Source organism: Microcebus murinus, chromosome 21, assembly GCF_040939455.1.
Source record: "Microcebus murinus isolate Inina chromosome 21, M.murinus_Inina_mat1.0, whole genome shotgun sequence".
Lineage (NCBI taxonomy): Eukaryota > Metazoa > Chordata > Mammalia > Primates > Cheirogaleidae > Microcebus > Microcebus murinus.
In genome coordinates this window covers 13,432,777-13,455,376 of record NC_134124.1, presented here as the reverse complement: position 1 = coordinate 13,455,376, position 22,600 = coordinate 13,432,777, and the positions used below count along the sequence as shown (strand labels likewise).

At 39.6% G+C, this 22,600-nt stretch overlaps 1 protein-coding gene across 9 annotated transcripts in view; it reads left to right on the top strand.

The window, feature by feature from the left end:
- PPP2R2B (protein phosphatase 2 regulatory subunit Bbeta) overlaps nt 1-22,600 on the top strand; it is a 400,010-nt gene that overhangs the window by 106,053 nt on the left and 271,357 nt on the right. The window lies entirely within an intron of this gene.

Sequence of the window (22,600 nt, the reverse complement as noted above, 5' to 3'; positions counted from 1 at the left end):
AGCGTGGACTTTGGAATCTTTCAGATCTAGGAATGAATCCCAGCTCTGTCACTCAGCCTCTCAGAGCCTCAATTGCCCCATGGGTAAAGTGAGGGTTACCTACCTCAAGTGGCTGTTGTGAATCTTAAATGACAAAGATTACAGAATTCAAAGTTAAATAAATTAAATCACTCATCCAAGTGGCTGGCACACTTACGGTCATAAGAAATGGTAGGCATCTTAATCACAATGGTTATTATTATCAGTTGTTGTTGTTATACTTGCAAGACTGCTAAGACACGGTCTCTGCTCTTAATCTGGGGAGACGTGAGATGCGTACAGATAATGAAGTGTCAGTAGAGATGAACTGGGTGAACACAGAAGTTCACAGAAAGATAAAATTTCTTCTCTGTGTTGGGAACCGAGAATTGTCACCAGTATGCATTTTACACGCAGAAGCTTATGGGATTATATTTAACTTTGGCTGACATCTTTTGGGTCTTTCCCCTTGTGTCTTTTTAAGAAACCAAATCTTGGAGGCAGCACAAAGGTTGTAAGAGAAAGGTACATGAGTGCCATTGACACTCGCACAAGAGCATGTTCTCTAGAGAGGGCGAGTGGCCCGATGTCCCCGCTGCTCTGTCTTGCTGCACGTGGGAGATGGAATCGTGGCTGCCCGTCCACGTGGCAGAAGGAGTGGCTGTTTGATTCTTGGTTTAGTTGGGGCTATTAGGTTGTACTCCCCAAGGCATTCGATAATCTGTTTAACTGAGCACAGTCATTTGTCTTGTTTGCTGACTACTTTGCAGATGGATTTGTGATTTTGGTAATTACTATATGAACGTTAATAAGACATGATATCTTTTATTAATTAGCAACTTCACGGCGTTTGTTTTTTTTTCAAAAATAGCAAAGTCTGGACGATTTACAAACATTAATGAGTCACTAGTATTAGCTTTGCAAAGTTAGCATTTGGAGGTTATTTATTCTAGAACGCTTTTCCTCTCTGAAATTTTTTAACTCAAGAACAAAGCCCAGAGCCAACGTAGTGTACTCTGCACCCTAGAATAGGCTCATTTGGTCTGCTCAGCCAGAAACAGTTTAATTTAGAGACGGGCTCATTTACACATTTTCCATTTTAATTCTCCTGGAAAAGGTTTCAATAGCCAAAGGATGAAATCCTTTCAGAGAATTAAGTTATGCCTGAAGAACAATCTTCTCATAGAATTGAGATTTGTACTTGGTTTTCAAAGAGGGAAGGGAACTGCAGATGTACCCACTCACCCCCCTCCACAGCACGCACATGCACATGCACACACACGCACATGCACACACGCACACACGCACAGCACAACAGGCCACCACAGTGTGCCAGAGGCTGGGAGCAGGTTGGCGAAAGCTTCATCCTGCTTTGGGGCTCTGTCCCCTGTGGCCAGCCTTTCTTCTCCGTGCCCAAGCACTGGCGAGCCATCGTGAAAAGCCATTTCCTAGTAGGGACTGGCAGCCGTGTGGTTATGCAGCAAAGAACAGCATCTCTTGTGGGGTAGCTCAGTGGGAAAGGACTTCTGAACAAAGCAGTCAGGTGGCGCATTGTTACCGCCCTCCCCGAAGAACTCATCTAATGACTCTTAGGACAGTACAGTTTCCTTTAAAGATCCAGATGCCTACGGTGCTTTAAACCGCCTGCACATCCCACTGTTGACAGCTCCAACACGCGCTCCCTGAGCGCCCACTGTGTGCTTCGCGCTGTATTAGGCCTGGTGATGGCTCTATAGTGCACGGGGAAGACAGCCTGTGCCAGGAGGGGTTTAGAGCTCACGTCGCTGGTTATTACCGGAGCGAGTATGATGCCAGCTTGCTTTCGCCACTAACCGTAAACCAGCAGATAGACTCAAAAGAAGAGACTGCCAACTTTTCTGTCCAGCCACCTTTCCAGAAACCCAAATATTAATAATCCCTAATAATTGCTATCACCTTCATTTAAGCACTGATTGTGTGCCACACATCACACACTTTATGTGCATTTTCTCACTTCTCACAAAATAATGTCTTTGGGAACCACTTAAATTTATAAGCCCATATTATAGATGAGCCAGTTTATGATTAACACGTTAAGTAACTTTTAAAAAACTGCACAGCAGTTAAGAGGCAGAGCTGTGTCAGGGGCTGCCATTATATATAAACTGGTCTTACTTAATTTTTTTAAAATAAATGTTTAATTTGGTGGCCAACTTGTTTTCTTCTTATAAGCCACAAAATTGGAACACCTGAGCTTTTCACCTGTAGAATTGCTATTCTGGCATAGTCTACAGATCAAACATTGGGTTTATCCAGAGGTCCTCAAACTTTCTAAATAGGGGGCCAGTTCACTGTCCCTCAGACTGTTGGAGAGTGCGCACTGTGGGCCCAGGATGAGTCGGCTGCTAAGCAGGACAGGCAGCGGTGGCAAAAACACTCAGTGGGCCGGATAAATGTCTTAGGCGGGTGGCATGAGGCTCGCGGGCCATAGTTTGAGGATGCCCGGTTTATCACTCGAGCACATAGCAAGGATCTGGAGCTATTATTTTGGCTGTCCATGGAGATGTCCTTGCAAACTGTGTCCAGTTGGGACAGGTGCCTCTTTCAGTGACAACCCATTAAAAGGGTGTAGGGACACTGTTGGATGCCATCCCAGGAAGGGGGCATGGGTATGGGAGAGTGTGAGACGCTGCAGCGTGTCTCAGCTGGGTGGTCTGTTGCTCTGGCTCTGTCTTGGTTGCCTGGGCAACCTTCCTCAGAATGTGAGATGCTCACTTTCTCTTTTTCCGTATAGATCTGTGGGAAGGACTAAAGGTTGTAGCTATAGGTTGCCCATTACCCACGACCACCTCCAGTGGAGAGGCAGAAGCCGTGGTTTAGGGAGGTACGCCATCACACCCAGGGTGAAGAAAGATATAACATCATCCAATTTCTTTCATATAACTCAGAAATCAGATGGGAGAAAGATCACCTCCCTGAATCCTGGCAGCTTTTTCTACTCAATTTTTTCTCTAAAATAAATATTCTATGGTAATTGTCTTTCTTTTCCTTGTGACAGCTAGAGGAAATTTTGAGAAGGCAGTGCTGCGAAATGATTGTAAAATTGAGTTTGGAAATCAGTCTTGGATTCAAAGCTTGGCTTCCTTATTTTCTAACTGTGTATCTTTTATTTTATAAGTTTATTTATAAGTTATTTAAACTGCCTCCCCCCCCAACACCTTAACCTGTGTCGACATCTAAGAAATGGAAACACTCACATACAGACTTTGCGTATAATTGATTTCCATTCACTTATTCAGGGTCTACTCATGTGTCAGGCATTCATTTAGAGGATAGTGAAATAACTGTAAATTAGAAGCCATGGTGCTAGCCTTTGCAGAGGTGAAATCTAGCAGAAAAGGTGCATGTTTATATAGTTATTTCAAGTCCTGAGTTTCAAAAGAGGAAATAGAGTGAACTGTGAAAACAAGCAACAGGGGGAAAGCTTAACTAGTTTAGGGAATTGGAAACAGCCTCTCTAAGAAAAATATATTAAGGTTTTAAAGGGAAATGTGAGTTAGTCAGGTGAATAGTAAAAGAGATGTGGTTACAAGAGAACATACTTAAAGGCCTATAGGCAAGATAAATCACAAAACACAGGAAAAACAAAAAATGTTTGAGTGTAGATGAGACAGACCATTCCAGAAAGGGGCAGAGTGGTATAAGATGAGGTTGAGAGAGAGGCAAAGGCTCAGGAAGTCTTAGAGGGTCTCATAAACTAGTTAAGACATTTGGACTTTATCCTAAAGGCAATGGGAAGTCTTTAAATGATTTAAATGGGAGTTGTGAGGATTAAATAATGTAATGTATACAAAGGCTTAGCAGGTACTTGTGTTAGGTACCTCTAGTGCTAGCACTTAGTCACCTCTCAATAAGTGGTAGGTACATTCATCATCATCATCATCATCATCATCACTCTTAGTATTATCATCTTCAATCCAAAGGCAAAAATCCTACCCTGTACTATGGAAAGAGACATAAGGTGGTTTGTTATGGAGCAAATACGTTAATTCTGGAAGGCTGGTAAAACCATTCTCAATGACTTACAGAAGGAGGTTGCAAAGCCCAGGGCAAATTTCCCTTCATGTATATTCTTCCTCCTGTTTTTCTGCTCCTCTGCCTTGCTACCTCCTCAGTGAATTCACAGCTTGTTAAGCAGTGAAGTCATAATTCTTTCTGGCAGTTCTGTCATTTTCATAATGGATTCTTTGCTGGAGCCTAAACATACAAAAATGCAGGTGGACCAGATTATATGTTTTCAAGGAAAGCCAGTGGCGGGGGTGGGAGGTGAGGTGGGTGTGAGGGTGCATTGTCATTCACAACGTTTGAGAAAGCATCACTGTAAAGCAAAGGTAGGTTGCAAAATGAGACGTGTATCCGTCTGTGTTTGAGATGCCTTTGTTTTAACTGGGGGGAGATGTCAGATTACTTGGCATTTTACCATTAAATAAATACTTCACATCCTTGGGTAGTAAATATAACAGCAGGACTTGGTAAATGGTGAGGAAAACAAAAGTTATCATTTCTAAGTTCATTAGACTATTCATTTTTCTTCACCTCAGATCTTGCTACATCTAGATTATAAAATAAGAGTGGGCTAAAGAGTCAAAAGGGTTGACTTAGGCAGCCATTGTAGTATTAGAGTATTGATTGGGAGCCAGGAGACAGATGATTTATTTATTCATAACCCACCTTGTTCATAAAAGAATGTGAGGGGACCAAGTCAATTAGGTTCAGGAATCTACTTTACCATCAATCATCTTTGGACATGACTTTGGACTTCTCTTATAAATGAAGATCCTTATCTGTAAAATGAATTTCTTAATTGCACACAATAATTGATAGACACCACTGAGCAGGACTCTTTTTTTTTTTTTTTTGGCCCTGAAGCTCCTATACAATGCTGTACAAGGAATAACCCAGAGCTGAGGCAGGTACTTGGGGTGAAAAACAACTGACACACAGATGATGATAGTCCAGGAGTGTATACAGTAAGGACCAAAGAGGGGCACCAGAAAACGCCACCACAGTTACTCAGGTAAATGAAAGAGGTCACTGCATTTGGTTGTGGGACATGGGCTTTTAATCAGACAAAGCTGGCGTATTAATAGAATACTGGCTCTGTCATGCATTAGCTACATGAATTCATCACCTTTGTATATCTTGGATGCCACTCACATGTCAGATATTGGGTTTGTGGGAGGACAATAGCAACCAGGACAGGTAAGAAGGAAGGGAGATCATTTGCCTTGTATGTCTCCGCCATTCTTTGCCCAGCGTACATACTTGAAATCATTTGATCAAATATATGATGAGAGCTACACATGCCCTCAAAGAGATAGAACATTCTCTGAATATTAAAAAAAAAAAAAAAAAAAGAGGAGGAAACATCTGGTTAGAATTTCCTTTGATATTCTTCTGGGTTGGAAAGAACTCGAATAACTCAAAAACTCAAATGCCTTTTAAAAATATTAACCCTTTGCATCTTTTTGTTGTGGATACTGTACTATTTGATAAGAGATATTTAAGTACCAACGATGGGTCCAATGCTCTATAAACCATTTCAAAGTGAATAAAATTACTGATTTCCTTTAGAGACGCACTGTCATCAAGGAGCTTTTAGTTTAATGGGAAACCTAGTTGGCCCCAAAGTGAAAGGTATGAGTTTCACCAGTGTAGTTTCTAAAAACAGGACTCCTTCACCATCCCTGGAGGATGAAAAGCATTCAGAGTAGTGAGGCAGTACGTTTTGTTTTTTTTTTAAAAAAAGGAGTGTCATTGTAATAAGGGATGAGAAAAGAAAGATGTAGTAATAGGGTTGAAAAGGCCTTCCTTGTTTTTGGTAATGATTTTTAAATATTAGCAAGGAGAAGACAAGCACAAGAATTTGAGAAGAGGGAAAGATGTCAAAAATAGTGATTTTTTTGCTATAGTGGCTTAAACTATAGCATAATATATATGGACTAAATAGAATGGTGTCTGGAAAGGAACAAAGGGTAGTGAATTTGTGAGTCAGTCATTAAGGAAAAGTAATGATTAGAGCTTATTTCTTTCTGAGTCTGCACCTGAACATGACAGCTAAACTCAGGGTAAAGGAACAGAGTCTTCATGAGAGAGACTTAATGCCTGGAGTGCTGAAATTTCACATGGTGGTACTTGTTTTGAAGGCATAGTAGTGGGAAGAGGAGGGTATGCATAGTGTGTGTGTGTGTGTGTGTGTGTGTGTAGGAAGGATAACCTCTTTAGATGGATCTGGGTGGGAGGGAAAGATGATATATGAATGAGAGAGAGCTAGGCATGCAAAGGGCTGTGGGAAGAACATTTTGAGTTGAATGCCAGGGCGAGCAATTTGGATTTTATTCTAAGTGCAAGGGGAAGACTTTGGAGGATTTTTAAGCAGAAGGACGGCATGATCTAATTCACATTTTCTAAAAATGTGTTTCTCTGGCTACTTGGAAAAGTATAGTAGATTTCAAGGGGCAAAAATGGAAGCAGGAAAACCAGCGAGAAAACTGTTGCAAAGCCCAGATGGAAGACGATGGTGGCGTGGACCAGACTGGTGGTAGCGGAGATGGAGGAGGACATGTTAGAGAGTGACGTAGTGCATAGAGCCAGAGGGTTTGCAGTTATTAATAAAATAGATGTAGGAGATAGAAGAAAAGAGGGAAACCACATCTTGATTTTTAGTTCTATAACTTGTGCTTTTTAACTGGGACATCTTTATGAAAATGGCCTTCATAGAAACCACTGTTGATTCTAATGCTGAGAGCAGAGGACTGGTAAGGGAGATTCTTTTGAGCTAGAGAGGGACTTTATGTACCCAGGCCCCAAACTGTACTACACAAGATGTGTCAACCCCTACTAGGTCTCTTTGGAGCTCCCGTTTGGGCTACCAAATCTGCTTTCTGCATCACGGTGTGGCCAAAGGAAATGGTTTTGTTTCATAAAACCCGATCCTGTACTTGTTCATCAGCACACAACTTTCATTCTTTGCCAGTGTCCCCATCTACTGATGGTTTGTCCTTAAATTAGGGCCAATGTGGCAACAGCTTTCTTTACACAGTATGGATGCCTAATCAGTTCCCAGATTTTAAGTACTTTTTTTTAGCTGATTATGACAGGAGATCAAATGGGGAGATAGTTGTAGATATATACCAAAGTTAAAGATCACCAGAGAGCAGACAGGTTGCCCAGGAAAACACACAGATCATTAACTTTTGGAGGTGACCTTTCCATAGGTTATAATGAGGTGCTGGCATGCGGTCCAGTGGGACAGGCGTGTAAACTGCCACCACCCTCACCACTGCTCCCCAGAGGACCCCATGTATGGTTTCCTCTGAGCCCCAGTTACACAATCTTGACAAATAGAAACCATGTGGCCTCTATTTTGCATTTCATCTTGCTCAAGGTAGAAGGTCTTCTTTAAGGGGAAGAGAAAATATACTGCAATAAATCTTAAAAAGTATTGTAGCATTCAAAATGTCAATATTGGTTTTAAATCATTGCATCGTTTTCTGAAATAATGATTTGTGCAAGGGATGTCATGAATTATAATTAATTTACATATGAATTAAAGTCCACTTTCAAAGAAACCCTCTTTTCTCTTTCAAACATTGGGAATTAAATATTTATGCCTGTTGTGATTTCATATATACATAGTTAATACTGCCTCTCAAAGCCACCTGCTCTCCACCCTATGTCATTTTCTCTGCTGATTCTTTAGAACCTTATAGATTTGGAGTTGGGTTGGCCCAGACTAAAAATCCTAGCAAAGATCACATGAGTGGAGAGTGGAAAGCACTGAGCCAGTTCCATTTCAGTAGAACACAGGAGGCAAATGGAGATTAAATAATTCTATCCCTTTTAAGAATCTCTCCTTACAGCTTAATTCATTACAAAGGATTTAAGAATTTAGCTTATAGCCCTTGAACTTGAATTCCTGAGTGGTACCTGAAGTATATTTATTGTATTTATTTAAGTATGGTCAAGTTCCTCAAATTCTTCATGTCTCGACTGAATTTCACCTTTTCAAAATAGAGATGAGCATACAAATGAAAAACCATCCCCCCTGGGGTAATCAGGTAGGGGTAAGTGGGAGATCAGGAGGCTGAGCAAGTTGCTTTAACAAGATAGATTCAGGAAAAAAAAATTGAAAACAAGGAAATGAAAAAATAAAGAGGCCTAGAGTACAAAAAGAATTTCAAACTTTCCTAGAAATATAGATTGACCTCTAATTTTCTTTTTTCCATTCTTACTGAGCAGAGAACTTCCTTGAATGTTTCTACCTTAAGTGTAGGACTAGTTTGAAAGTTTGGGCTAAAAGTGTTAGTCTGCTGGGAGGAGGTGAGCCCCATGGATTCCTCTCTGTCTTCCTTAAACACAGGGCAGTTCCCTACAAAGATTACTTCTTCCAACTCACCAATCCTTTCCCTCTGCCTTCTCCCACCATCCCAAGTAGGTAATAACAGTAATGACAACAAGAACAAACATTTATGTAGCATCGTTTTTGTTTTAAGCTCTTGACTGTCTCTGTGCTTCTGAAACCACAGCACACAGACTCTTTCAGCCAGGTATAAACTCAGTCTTGCCATCAGAACACCTGACCTTCATAAGCAGACAGGACCTCCACAGGACATTTGCATCCCCAGGATGGCCTGAAATGAAGTATTAGGCAGGTATCTGCCTGTAGGGATGAACATGTGGTATTTTTAGCAACACTTTCTGCATGTTAGGTGAGAGTTTCTTGGATATAGACAGATTTGAACATACCTGTACATAATCCTCAGAAGAGCATCGGACTTGTCTTCTTTCATATAATATTTCCATGCCAAGATACTTGGCACATTGGAAGGACTCCTTAAGTGCTTGTTATGAATGAATAAGTGAATGAATGAACAAATGAACAGTTGAAAGAACAAAAGAGATTGTGGACTATGCCAACTCTTTGCAAATGTACAGAATGCCTCAATATCCCCCCACTCTTCTCTCCCCTCCACTTTTCATGTGTACAACTCCTAACTCATCCTTCGGGTGTTAGTTCAGAAAGTCCCCTCACTTAGGAAGTGGCCACTGATTCCTCAAATGATAGGATCACTCTCCCTAGGGTAACTTGTACCTCTCTTAAGAGATTTAATATATACTTTCTTACATCACAGCTTTGGTTGTATGACTCACCCTCCAATATGTTGAAAGAATCCTAAGTATAGGAAGCATACCTTTATTCATTGTATATACCCCACTAGGCTTAGTGTGCTACCCATTCTGGGCAATCAGCAAATATTTGTGAACTAATAAATATGCAAAGAAGGCGGCTATGCATGGAAGAAAGTAGGACCTTATTGTGACCATGTAGAAGGAAGAGACATTTAGACTCACTATGAGAGAAACAAGCAGTAAGAATTGTTAATACAAAAGGCAATGGTTTCCCATGGGAAGTCATGCATACCCTGTCTCTCGCAAGGATAGCCCTATCAAGGATAGAGCAGTTTGCAATATTGTTTTTATATCACTCATTAAACAATTAGTTATTGTGTACCCACTGATGACATGCTACTCTGATGAGGATAAATTGCCAATCAACACAGAAAGGGTCCTTGCCCTCTTGAAACTTAATGTCTAGTGGGATAGAGAGACAGTAATCAAATAATCAGACAAATATAAATAAATGCATTCATTACCAACCATGACTTATTTGAAAGGTCAAGAAACTGTCTGACAGATCTGATCTAAACCCTAAGGAAATGATGAATGAAGTATTATATGAGGGATAAAGTAGAGTTAACTATGTGAAAAGGGACAGAAAAGCATTTTAGATGGGGAACAGCCTACGCAAAGGCCCTGTGACAAGCAGAGGGATATATAAAGAGCATGATGCATTTAAGAACTTGACAGAAGACCCATGTGATTGGAGTACAGAGATTTTCAGAGAGAGTATTAGAAGATACTGACAGAGGAGTATGCAGAAGCCAGACTATGCTGGGCTTTAGGGATATGTTAATAATTTTATACTTTATTCCTTAAAGAAAAGGGGGGAAAAGAAACTAATGAAAGGTTTGGGGTAACATGATCAAATTGTGTAATGCAATATAATATATTATTCATGGCAACATTATTGAGCATTGATTGAGTGCTTACCATGTGCTGGGAATATGCTAAGTGCTTATTTCATTTCATCCTCACTGCACCACCATGAAGAAGGTTGCTATTATTAGCACCCTTCTGTGGATGACACTACTGATGCTCAGAGATCAGGGCCAGGACTCGGGTGAAGCAAGCCATAAGCCGAGGGCACACAATTTCAGGAAGGATGTACTCGCTGGGGTTGTGTGAGTGCCAGCTCTATACTTGCACAACCCTGAGAGCGAGCAAGTCCATGAATTTTTCACTCGAGACACCCCGCTTGTCTCACCCTCGTCTCACGTCTGGGTTAAGTAACCTCTTCTGGGCATCACCGCTCACAAACGATCAAACTAGCTTTTGAATCCATGGCTGTATAGCTCTTTAAAATTATTCCTATCTCTCAAATTTTCTGAAATTCCCAATGAACACCCTGCTGCCCTTCTCATTATTGAGCTCCCATAAAAATGAAATTATTTGCAATGAAAGATTAAACTTCATATTAGACTTCACATGGTAAATAGCTAGACTCAGCTAAAAATGAGTTCAGAGAATAGAAACTGATAAATTATAGGATTCATCCCATGGCGTGGGCTATCTCAGCATTATTTAGGAGATGAGAAAGAATGAGTCAAATATTTTAAAAGTAAACAGGTTTTTCCCATTAATTTTAAGCCAATGAAATGAAAATTAAATCTTCTAGCTGCAATTAGGTAAATGGATGTCAATCAGATATGAAACTGCTAAAGAAATTAGCCATGGGGTAGCCTTTAATCTGTTTGGGCTTTTTTTTTGTGGGATGGTAGAAATGTAATCTGTTATCAGCACAGGTATGATTGAATTATTAATAATATTGTGCAAGGCCACCTAGAAACCAGCGCTTGGGGACTCTTAAATCTATTCTAATTGAAACAGAGAATCAGCAGACTGGAAAAGACCCTGACTCTTCTCAAGATATGTCACAGGATGTGACACAGAGGACACGTGGGGCTTGCAACACAGTGGCAGCTGCAAGCTGACCTCTTGGCAAATTTAATCTGCAAATGGGTTCCTGTTTAAGATAGTTAATGCCTTCCATTATTATGGAGGCCTCTACATTTTGGAAAGCCTGGGTGAAAACATTTCATGCCAGGTAATTATGCAGATTGCCTAGCTAACAGGAAGATTATGGATGCAAATAAATCAGATTTTGAAATGAAGGGCTTTTCTGACCTCTTAAGAGGGTAGTAATATGTGCATAATGGTGGGGAAAATACTCCCAGATCATCAGGACAAGAAAAGGGTCACATTGTCATTCCTTAAAATGTACTGAGATTGGAGTAAAAATCCGGAGGCAAACGAACTGAATTCAAGAACTGCTCTACTTACTACTAAGTTACCCCCTCTTACCTCTGGTTTTCATGTGGGGGAATGTCATGGTCTAGGAGGATGGATGAGCTCCTCAGGGGACCCTGAGTAAGTCACTTAATCCCTCAGTGTAAATTTCCATTGTGGGAATAGCTGGTGGTCAGAAACAGCCAGGGTCACTCACCCTGCTACTTTCTGTGCCCTCCCATTGCCCTCTCTTAGCCCCGGGGGAAATCTTCTCCCACTATTGCTTCTGCATGGACCATCTGCTTTCTCTTTGGTGACTGCCTCCAGGAGTTGAGCTGAAACGTCTTAAAGTAAACCCAGTGTTAAAAACATGGGTTTTATGTGAGAGGAACCTGGAATTGAATCCCAGGTCTGACACTGACCGGTTTGTGGCCCTGGGAAGTTCCTCAACACTCTAGGTCACCAGCTTCTTCAACTATCCCGTGAGAACGATGATATGAAACTTACAGGGCAGAGATGTCTAAACTTTCTCTGTTCGCAAACCCCTAAGTGTCTCAGTAATTAATTGTTACACAGAGCCCTATGCCAAAGAAATATCTAACAGTTCCTTTATTAAGTGGTTAGGCCCAAACAACCTCATGCATATTTGCATTCAAACAATTTAGTAGCCTTTTGAAAAAATATACAGAGTGAAAAAACAATTTAATTGAATGTTTAAGAAACCACAGTACTTACTAAAGGAATGTGTGTGTGTGTGTGTGTGTTGAGTATTTCACAATTTCTTGTACCTTGGAATGGGATTTTTCTCTTCCACATTGACTTTTGCATCATACTTCACAGCAACTGCTGAAAACCAAGCTTCGCAAAGATGTGACACATAGCACGATGTGATCCTGAAACTGTGATTTACCCGGAGCTAACAGTTTGCATGGTATCTGACACAAGTATTTCTCCCAAACATTTAAAATTTCTCATAGCACCCCTGTGAGTTTGCCATGGTGCCCTGAGGTGCTTTGGGTCACTGTGGGGACCATGTCATATAGGTATCCTATCATTTGATTTTAGAAGGTGAAATATGAGAATGCATGTAAAGAACTTGGATTCGAGTGTGCTCCTGAAATGGTACTTCCGCTGTTCTTCTGGTCAGCAGGTTTTCTCTATGGCCACATGGGTTCATAAGGAAGAACTTTTTCCTTCTAGGGGATTAAATGCTGCCAACACTTGATCCGCCATTTTGAATGCCTGGCAAGGCACCGCACACTGTGGAAATGAAACACACGCCAGTAAGAACCTCGCGATTAGGTTGTGGAGACAGGATAAACACATAGGACATAACAATTGCTAAGTAATGAAGTAGTACAGGATTTCAAAGGAGTAGAAAATGAGAGTGGTATGAGAGAAGGCAGGAACTCTCTGGGCCTTGACAAATGGACGGCATTTATAAAGGGTGAGGGAAGGGGGAGGGCTCTCTCAAATAGGGGAACTTAGCCAGTGTGAACCTTGGTGCTTTTCACATCGTAGCCAATGGGTTGGTCTCTGGGGGGATGTTCAGATCCAACCCGTCCTTCTCCAACTGGGTGAAGACCAGACAGCTCATAGATGCTATTGTAGACTTAGCCCTTTGGTAAGGGCTAAGACATGGTAACTCTACAGACAGTCTTTGCCTACTGCATACATGAACATGTCTGTAATAGGAATATAAACTGAACTTCCAGAACACTCACAGAGGAAACATTCATTTTATCCAGCGTGTCCTGGAGCAGCTCGGGGATAAAGTGCTGCTTGAGCTGAGCTTCAGGAAGAGGCACACAGGTGGCTTAAAAGATGTAGTCGTAATAGTCCACTGACTCACTTGTGCAAAAATGCAGCTTTATGTTTCGATTTGAACTTCCGCTTCTGCTGGCAGAACATGCTATTTCATGCTAATCCAATCGCTGTCAGATTTAAGGTGATAATTCAGGATCTAAACATTCAATTTTACACCCACAAAAGCCTCCTTTGCCTTCCCTCTTCCCTATCACAATGGCATCCTGTGCTCCCCTCCGTCCTCCCAGAAATCAGCTAAGGAGTATGTCACCTTCCTACCCTTCTGTCTGTGCCTATGTCCCCTCACTGCCCCTTGCCAGCGTAGCTCATCTCGTCTCCTGCTCCACATGTAACTCGTCTTGAATGGGCTTTGATGTTGATTGTCCTTTTTTATTTTACCCTGCTGGGTGAGGCGTAATGGACATGAAATTCTCTAGTTTTAAATGTACAATCCAATAAACTTTGACAAGGGCATGCAGTGCCATAACCATCCCCACAGTCATGATGGAGAACAGTACAGTCCAGTAGAAACAGAATGTGATCCACACTCGTAATTCGGATTTTCCAGTGACTACATTTTTTAAAAAGCATAAGAAACGTATTAATACGTGTATCAAAATATCACTCTATATCCCATAGATGTGTACAACTAGTAAGTGTCAACTAAAAATAAAGGGAAAAACGTATAAGAAACAGGTGAAGGTAATTTTAATAATATAGTTTATTTAACTTAATATGGCCACATATTATCATTTTAACCTGTAATCAACAAAATACATGCATAAGGTAGTTTATCTCTTTTTTCCACATCATTTATTTGCAGTATCTCAGTTCAGATAATACCTTTTCATCAGAAACATTTGATTTGTAATTTAGGTCTTATAAAAGTCACAGCGGAAAAGTAGATCCCAACACCCAAGTTGTTTCCATCCTATTTACAAGTTTTTCATTACGATCTTTAATTTTAATTCAATTTGATTTAATTTAAATTATACATAATTAAAAGCTCAGTAACCACATGTGGCTTGGGAGCTTCCATATTGAACAGCACAGAGAACATTTCCATTACCCCTAAGAGTCATCTCCTGCTCTTTTTAAATCAATCCCATCTTCCCACCATTGGGCACTAGCAACCAACGATCTACCATGTGTCTCTATAGTTTTGCCTTTTCTACAATGTCATATGAATGGAATCAGACAGCATTGAGCCTTTTATTTCTGACTTCTTTCAATTACTACATTGGTTTTGACATTTATGTATGTTGGAATTATCAGTAGTTATTTCCTTTTAATTGATTCATAGTGTTGCATTGTATGGATGCGCTATACCATTCAACAGTTGGTGGGCATTTGGGTTGTTCTAATTTTTGGCTATTATGAATAAAACTGTTATGAACATTCAAATACAAATGTTTTTGTGGAAATATGTTTTTATTTCTCCCTCAAAAATATCTAGGAGCAGATTGGATGGTGTGTGTTTAATTGTATAGGGAACTACCAAATATTTTCCAAAATACCAGTCGACTAGCAAAGACAGTTTTAGTTGCTCCATTAGTTCTCACTAATGCTTGACAGAGTTAGTCTTAGCAATTCTAACAGGAGCACAGTGGTGTTTCATTGTGGTTTTAACCTGCATTTCTCTGATGACTAACAATGTTGAACATATTTTCAGATATTTACCATTTGTGTGTCTTCTTTGGTGAAATATCTGTTCAAATATTTTGCCTCTATTTTTATCAGGTTTTCTTTTAATTATTAAATTGTGAGAGTTGTTTTCAATAGACTGGAAATAAGTTCTCCATCAAATATGTTTTGTATATATTTTCTCCCAGTCTCAGCTTGGGTGTGACTTTTATGTATCTGGTTCCTCATGTTAACGTTAATCTGCTGGGGCTAAATGTGGTCTTACCACGACCTCCAGGACCACGTGCATGTACTCATTTTGATTCCTGGCACCTTTGGGTTCACCAATGTGTTCTCGACTGCCTCTACTTTTCCCTCAGGGAGTCTGCAGCTCTTTTATCAGTCTCTTTCATCCTGTACTGAGTCTACAGGACTTCAAGGAGATGACTTCAGCCAGTTTATATGAACAGTTGTCACAACCATCACTCAGGCACTGTATTAATTAGACATGAGGTTTCTCCAGGAAGATTAAAACCTCCCTGGGCTCTACTCTAGGACTCGAGGCAGAAGTTCCCACTGCCATGTGTGGAATTTCTTGCAACCTAGATGTGCTTTCTCTTACTCGGCTGCCTTTCCCAGGACTGGGCTTGATGAAACATATCAGAGACTGTGTGGATATTCAACCTCTAGACATGCCCTTCCGATATTCCTGCCACTTGGTCAAACTTTGGTCTCCTTTCATAGTAATGTTCTTATGCAATCAACTTGCATTCTCTCCCTTTTTCTTCATCACAGAATAAATGCCAACCTTTCAATAGTGCAGGAACTGGTGATCGGTATTTAAAGCCAAGCTTTTGATCTTCAGAAATTCTTTTTTTCCCCCCTTTCAGGCACTAGAATCTTAAATTTAAGAGTCATGAACTCTAAGATTAATATCCCTGTTATAAGTTGTAAAAGTCTCATTAGAACTCGTAAACAAAGAATACAGTACTTTGATCTTTGTTTCTGCCTTCCCTCCAAGTTGAGTGCACAGAAAGTTATATCTCTATTGCCTGAATGGTAGGTCTAAAGAAGAAAGAGAGAGAGCGACCTCTTAATTCTACAAAATATTATCCTGTTATGGCTGTTCTCAGTAGTTAACGAAGTCTCTGAGAGGACAGTCTCTGCAGAGACAAGAATATCACTAATGGCTCTGAGCCAGAAAAACCCAGAGCATATTTGGAAAATGACAATAATAATGAACACTGTGTTAATCATGAAACTGGCAGAACTTGCCAGTTGGTACCATTTGGTACTATGTGCCAACTCTGGCTTAAGTATTTTGCTTCTATTATCCTGTAAGGTCAATAGTTATTATTCCCATTTTGCAATAGAGGAAACTGAGTATCCTGATACAACTTTAACTTTCCTGAAGTCAAAAAGTTATTAGTATCACCAAGATTTGAAATCCAGGTTCTGATTTTAAAGCATATACTACTCTGAACCATTAGAACAGTGGCTCTTAAGCTATTTGTTCTGAAGACCTCTTTATAACCTTCAAAATTATTGAGAACCCCAAATATCTTTAATTTATATGGTTAATATCCATTGGTACTTGGTCTATTAAATTATTTATTGATTTATTTTAAAACAACAATAATAAACCCATTCATTGCATGTCAATATTAATGATATACTCTTATGAAAAATTGCTATACTTTCCAAAACAAATTTTAAAAAAGTGAGGAGAGTAGCATTGCTTTATATTTTTTATAAATCTCGTAAAACTTTGGCTTAATAGAAGACAGCTAGATTCTCATATCTGCTTCTGCATTCAGTCTATTATGATATCTCACGTCATATAGTCTCCGGAAAATTCCACTGTACACTTGTAAGAGAATGAGAGCAAAAAGGGCAAATAACATCTTAGTATTATGAAAAGAATTTTGATTAGTGGAGCCCCTAAAGGGTTTCAGGGATCCTTAGATGTACCCAGACCACAATTCGAGAATTGCTGCTTTAGGATAATTTTAAGTATAGTGATTCCATTGTAGTAAAACTCTATTATGTGTAGAGAAGAAGTAGGCTATGAATTGGGAAGTATAGAGTAGGACCAGATCATGGGAGGATGATATCAGGTTAAGGAATTTGAATGTTGTTTTGAAACACTGGGGAACTGTAGATGGCTTCTGGCTTGATCAGAGCTTTGTGTGGGGACAATTAGTCTGACAGTAAAATGAGTAGGATGGATTGAAAAGAGAATAGAGAAAAGGCAACCAGTAAAAGCCCTGTAAAGAGGCAGTGTACCATTGTATATCTGGAGCCAGATCTCAGGATTTTTGTGGCAATTAAATGTGTTAATATATATAAAATGCATATAACAAAGCCTGATCCATAAAACATAAGCACTGTTGATATTAGAAGTAGTTGTAATAGTTTTATTGGGAGTAGTAGCAGTAGTACTATTGTTATTATTATTAATATTAGATGAACAGTAATAAAAGCCTCAACCAGGCAGAATTAGAGAGATGCTTTGCAAAACAGTTCATAGGATATAGTTACCTATTAAATGTGGGGATAAGGAAATAAAAACATTTTAAGATAGTAATATTTTTTCATTTGACCAATATAGGAACTCAGGAAGCATTTCGACAGAGTTGATTCTCAATAAATATTTGAAAGAGAGGAATGGAAGGAAGTGGAGCCTTTTAGGGGCAAGGAAGATGAGTCTGAGATGCCTATGTACATGGTGAGGTCTCTAAGTAAATAAAACACATCGATTCATGTCCTTCCTGTGCTTTAAGCTCTTCAGAGACTTTTCATCACACTTAGGATTTTGTTCTAATTTCTTCAGGTAGCCTACAGACCCCATGCATTGTGGCTCTAATTACCTTTTCAATTTTATGTTGGGTCATGCTCCCTCTCCCTTACTTTGGCCCAATATTTCAGAGCCTGAACCTTCCCATTTTTTCCCATTTGGGGGCATTTGCACAGCTATTCCATCTCTTTATAATGTCGAATCCATCACGCCAACCCTTTACTGTAGCTGGATTCTTTGAGTCAGCTGAAATGTTACCTCCATGGAGAGCCCTTTTCTGACCATTCTGTGCAAGTAAGTCTCCTTCCCCTTGCATCCTTCTCCTTCTCCAAATTCTGCATGTTATCTTCACAGACTAAAAGCTTCATGATGACGGGAAATCTGTGTTAACAAAGCACCTAGGACCTCAGATATAATAAATATTTGTTTCATGAGTATATAAATGGGATTCAAGAGATAGTTTGAAACAGGGAGCACTGGGAATATAGGGAAGTTTGTACTTTGGCTTGAATTTATTTGTACTCATATTTTAAATTAGCACCAATAAGCCAGAAAATAAGAAATCTCTTCAACTATATTTACTCACATAAATATAGGTGGATCACTGATCTTTGAAAGTCGCCAAGGTAACAATAATGGCATAATGCATCTTTACAAATCGACAATAGCGTATCCCTTGCCCCAAAGTCCCAGTAATTAATGACTCTTCTGCTTCCACACTGTAGCTTCTTAACCCTGTCAGCTAGTCTGCCTTTGTGCATCCAAAGGCCCAGTGACATTTGTAGGAAGAAGAATAGCAGGTTGGCTCAGGCATAATACAATTGTCTGACTCTGACACTTATTTGTGACACTTATTCCTTGGGTTGACCCATTAGCAGATCTCATCTGTGAATGGTGTAAGTGATACTTCCCTTGAAGGACTATTGATAATTCCAGCAAAGCGCCTAGCAAAGGAAGGGCATAGCTCTGTAATTTCAGGTTTCCCAGCCATTCAGTCACTTCATTGGTAATATGGGTTTAGAATTCTTGCTCAAAAGTCATTCTCTCTTGGAACCTTGAAGTTGTTATTTCATTGTTTTCTTTAGGAACCAATGTTGTTGAAGAAAAAATACCAGTGACAAATCTGAGAGTTACTGCCATGTATGTGGCCTGTGTTTTCTTCCAGAAAACTTTAATGATCTTTTTTGTGTTCTTGGGGTGTTCACAATTATGTAGCTGTGGGTCTTTTTTTAAATAATTAAGATAAATATCCAATAGGGTCCTTTTAATCTTGAAGACACCTTTATTTTAGTTGGGGAATATTCTCTTCAAGTATTTAAAATAATTTATGTCCTTTCTATCTTTCCTAACTCTCTCTTTCTGATAATTCTATTAGTTGGATGTTGAGTTTCAGAGAATAATTCCCTAATTTTATGATCTGTGACATTTACTGTATTTACCTTTTTGTCCTACTTTTTAAGAGTTTGCCTCGACTACATATTTTAACCTTCTAATAATTTTTTAAAATTTTGCCGTATGTTTTAATTACATGAGTTTTTTCTTATTCTCTACTTTTTCCTTTTTTTATATATATAGCATACTGTTCTTGATTTGTAGATTTATTCTCTTTTCATATATTTCTGCATATATAAATTAGGATTTATTTATTTCTGTACCTAAAAGTATCTCTGTTTTCTCCAGTATCTGTTTTTATGTTTGTTTCTCTTGGTCTTTTTTTTTTTTTTCTTTCTTTCACGTTGTAGGTTTTACTCAATTGACTAGATGATCTCACATTGCCCAGTCATATGTGAGAGTGAATCAATAGAAGGGTTGAATGAACATGAATAGGACTTCTCAACTGGCCAGTTTCATTATCGAGTGAGAGCAGGCACAGAGGCGATCTTGCATTCTGGAATCCCTAAATGGCAAAAGGCAGAGAATTTGGCTCTGAAGACCCAACTCCCACACTCGTCCCCTAAGTCTACCCCACTTCATTTTAATTATTTGTTTCAAAAGGAAGAACCTTCAAATGTATCCTTGGAGGGGCGGGGATGGGGAGAAGAGTTAAACAGTGGGAACACAGGGCAGGGAATCCATTCTTGTCTCTATGGATTTTATTTTAGCCCTCCATTTTTCAGTACTTGTCTCACATCATTTTTGGAATGTCTAAGTCCTAAGCCTCTCCAGATTTCTGCAAGTTAGATGGGTGCCCTCCTTGGCTGTGTCCTTCATTTGTCATCTTCCATCTACTTTTCTTCTCCTAGAAACACATGAAATCCATAGTCCACTTGGTGACCCTTCTTCTATTCTCTTTTGCTGTGAGGTTGTATTTGCTTTACTTCTTTGCTATTATTTTTAAAAGATCTTGGGGAAAACAGATGCTAAATGTATGCTCATTCCACCATTGCAGTTAAATTTCTTTTTCTGCTCATCCTAAATCAAGGAGGATCATTACCTTCTTAAGAGGCTAAGCCAGCTTTTCTTATCTAGTCTACATCTATATCCTGGAACTTTTGTTTTAAAGAAGAAAAGCCATCTTCTTTGACAGTCTGAGCCTCCGCTTTTCCCTGATTATGCCAAAGAGTTTCTCTGCTTTATGTATTGACAACCCCCTCTAATGCCTTTACATCTTGGAATATTCAGTTTCATTTGATGTGTAGGTGTGTAATGTTCTGAGTAATAGGGAAGTGAATCACCAAAAAACAAAGAAATGGACTTAAAATTTTTTAAACAACAAAATCCCTGAATATTTCTTTATCATTCCATAAGTTCTCACCACCACAGGGCATTTCAAACTGAACAAATTTTCTTAGAGAAAAATCATTCTGGTGACTGTAGAGGTGTTCTTTTCGTATAATGATGAGAATTATAGCTCTTTGATTTTTTTTTTTTTTGACAAATACTTAGTGTGTATTTACTGGGTAGAAGGCCTGGAGCAGAAATTTCCAAAGGGAAATATAAGTGGATTCATTATGGGGTAGAGTCAAGTAAAGCTAAGTTTGAACCCCAGAGCTGCCACATTCTACTTGCTTTAAGATGGTTAACATCTCTGAGTCTCAGGTGCCTCAGTGGTAACTAATAATACCCCCTTCTGCAGATGGTTGTAAGAGAGAGAGAGAGACAATGGTTGCATTAAAAAATGAGCACAACACCTGGCTCTTGATAATCACCTATTAATGGTATCAGGTTTGATGGAAGTCAACAGGCTTTATGACGTCATTGCCTACCTTCTTGGTAAAATTACAGGGGAAAATGCACTCCTCCCCGTGGAGGTTGTATAGCTCCAAAGCCTTAGCATAAGCTCTCTCTGATGTCTCTCTCAGTCCCTCTGCTTTTGTCTCAGCTCAAACTGAGCCAGGCCACCACCTAGTCAATATCATTTAGCCCCAATGAATCGTCAAACAGTAATGACTCCTTGGGACTGGTTGTTTTGCCATTTTAATAATTACTTATTGAAGAATCACTGACTAATCTGTGACATGACAGATTTTGATGTCGTCCAATTATGTGCACATTATGGAATCTATGAATTAGAGCTATTGTCCTTCCTGTGGTGGAGGTGGACTCTGCAGCTCCCCATTTGCCTAATGAGATGGAGTCCAGGAGCCAGGCAGATGGGATTCTTTTGACATTTATTTCAAGGGAAGCTACAAACATATTACAGAATGGTAGGAAAATATGCAAATGTTGCTAAATTTGTAGAAATGAATTTTTTTTTTACCTCAAGCATACTAGCTAAAAGCTGTGTATAAACTAAGAAAAGAAGATCAGTTCTAGTCTTTCATTTAACAAATAGCTATTACCTCTTGAGCCCTACTACGTACACAGGGCTGAAACAAACCAGAACACTGTTTTCAGACACTGAGTTTTTAATTCATGCATCCTTTTAACAAACTTCTATTTTGTGTGTCAGACACTATACGTAGGCCCTGGGAATCCAATAGTGAGTAAAAAAAAGACACAGTTCTCTCAGAAGCTTACTGTCTACCGGACAGTATTAAATTTATTACTAAATAAGCATTCACAGATATAGGTGTAGAACTACACTGCAATGAGGGCAACGAAGGAGACACTAGGTGCTCTGAGAACAATACTGCAGGAGGACTGACCTGGTCTGCATCAGTGAGAATTCTTCCCTGCTGAAAGGATGACTGGTCTGAAATGTGAAGGATAAGGAGGCATTAACAATGGGCGAATGAGGAAGGAACATTGAGGAAGATGCAAAGGCCCTGCAATTGGAGCAAGCATGGTGCCTTTGGGGAACTGAAATAAGGACAATGTATTTTGTCAAAGGCAGGCACATGTGTGAGATGAAGCTCTAGACTCCTTCTCTTGTAATACCCCAAGCTACACTTTTAGTTTTGCTTTCATTTATCCATTTATTCATTCTTTGATTCATTCAGGCATTCAGCAAATAATTATTCCATGCTGGTTCTGTTGCAGGCACCATATTAGGTACACATACAATGGTGAGTAAGACTCAGCCCCGGCCCCAAAGATTTCACAGGAGAAAAGGATGCCCACATGCTATGGTGTCACAGAGAAAGAGCACTGTCCTTGGCCTACATTTAGGAAGCTCATGAATTAGCAAAGTGAGGAAGAGGAGGAGAATTTCAAGAAGTAGAAAAAGTATGCACAAAGGTCCAGAGGCAAAAAGAATATTTTTCAAGGTCTGGAAATCTCAACAGACTCTCTGAGGCATCCAGCGTAGACTGTGAGGTCCTGATTAATATGAAATGCAAGCAGAGAAGCAGAGAGTAGCCAGTTAAGTTAAATTAAGTTGTACTAAGTGTCTTGGATTTTTTTTTTCCTGAGAGTTACAGAAAGACACTGAAGGACTTTAGGCAGGCCAGTTGGCGCATGCTCAGATCTGCGCTTTACAAAATGATCATACTTGGGGCAACATGGAGAACAGAAGATTTGCTCAGA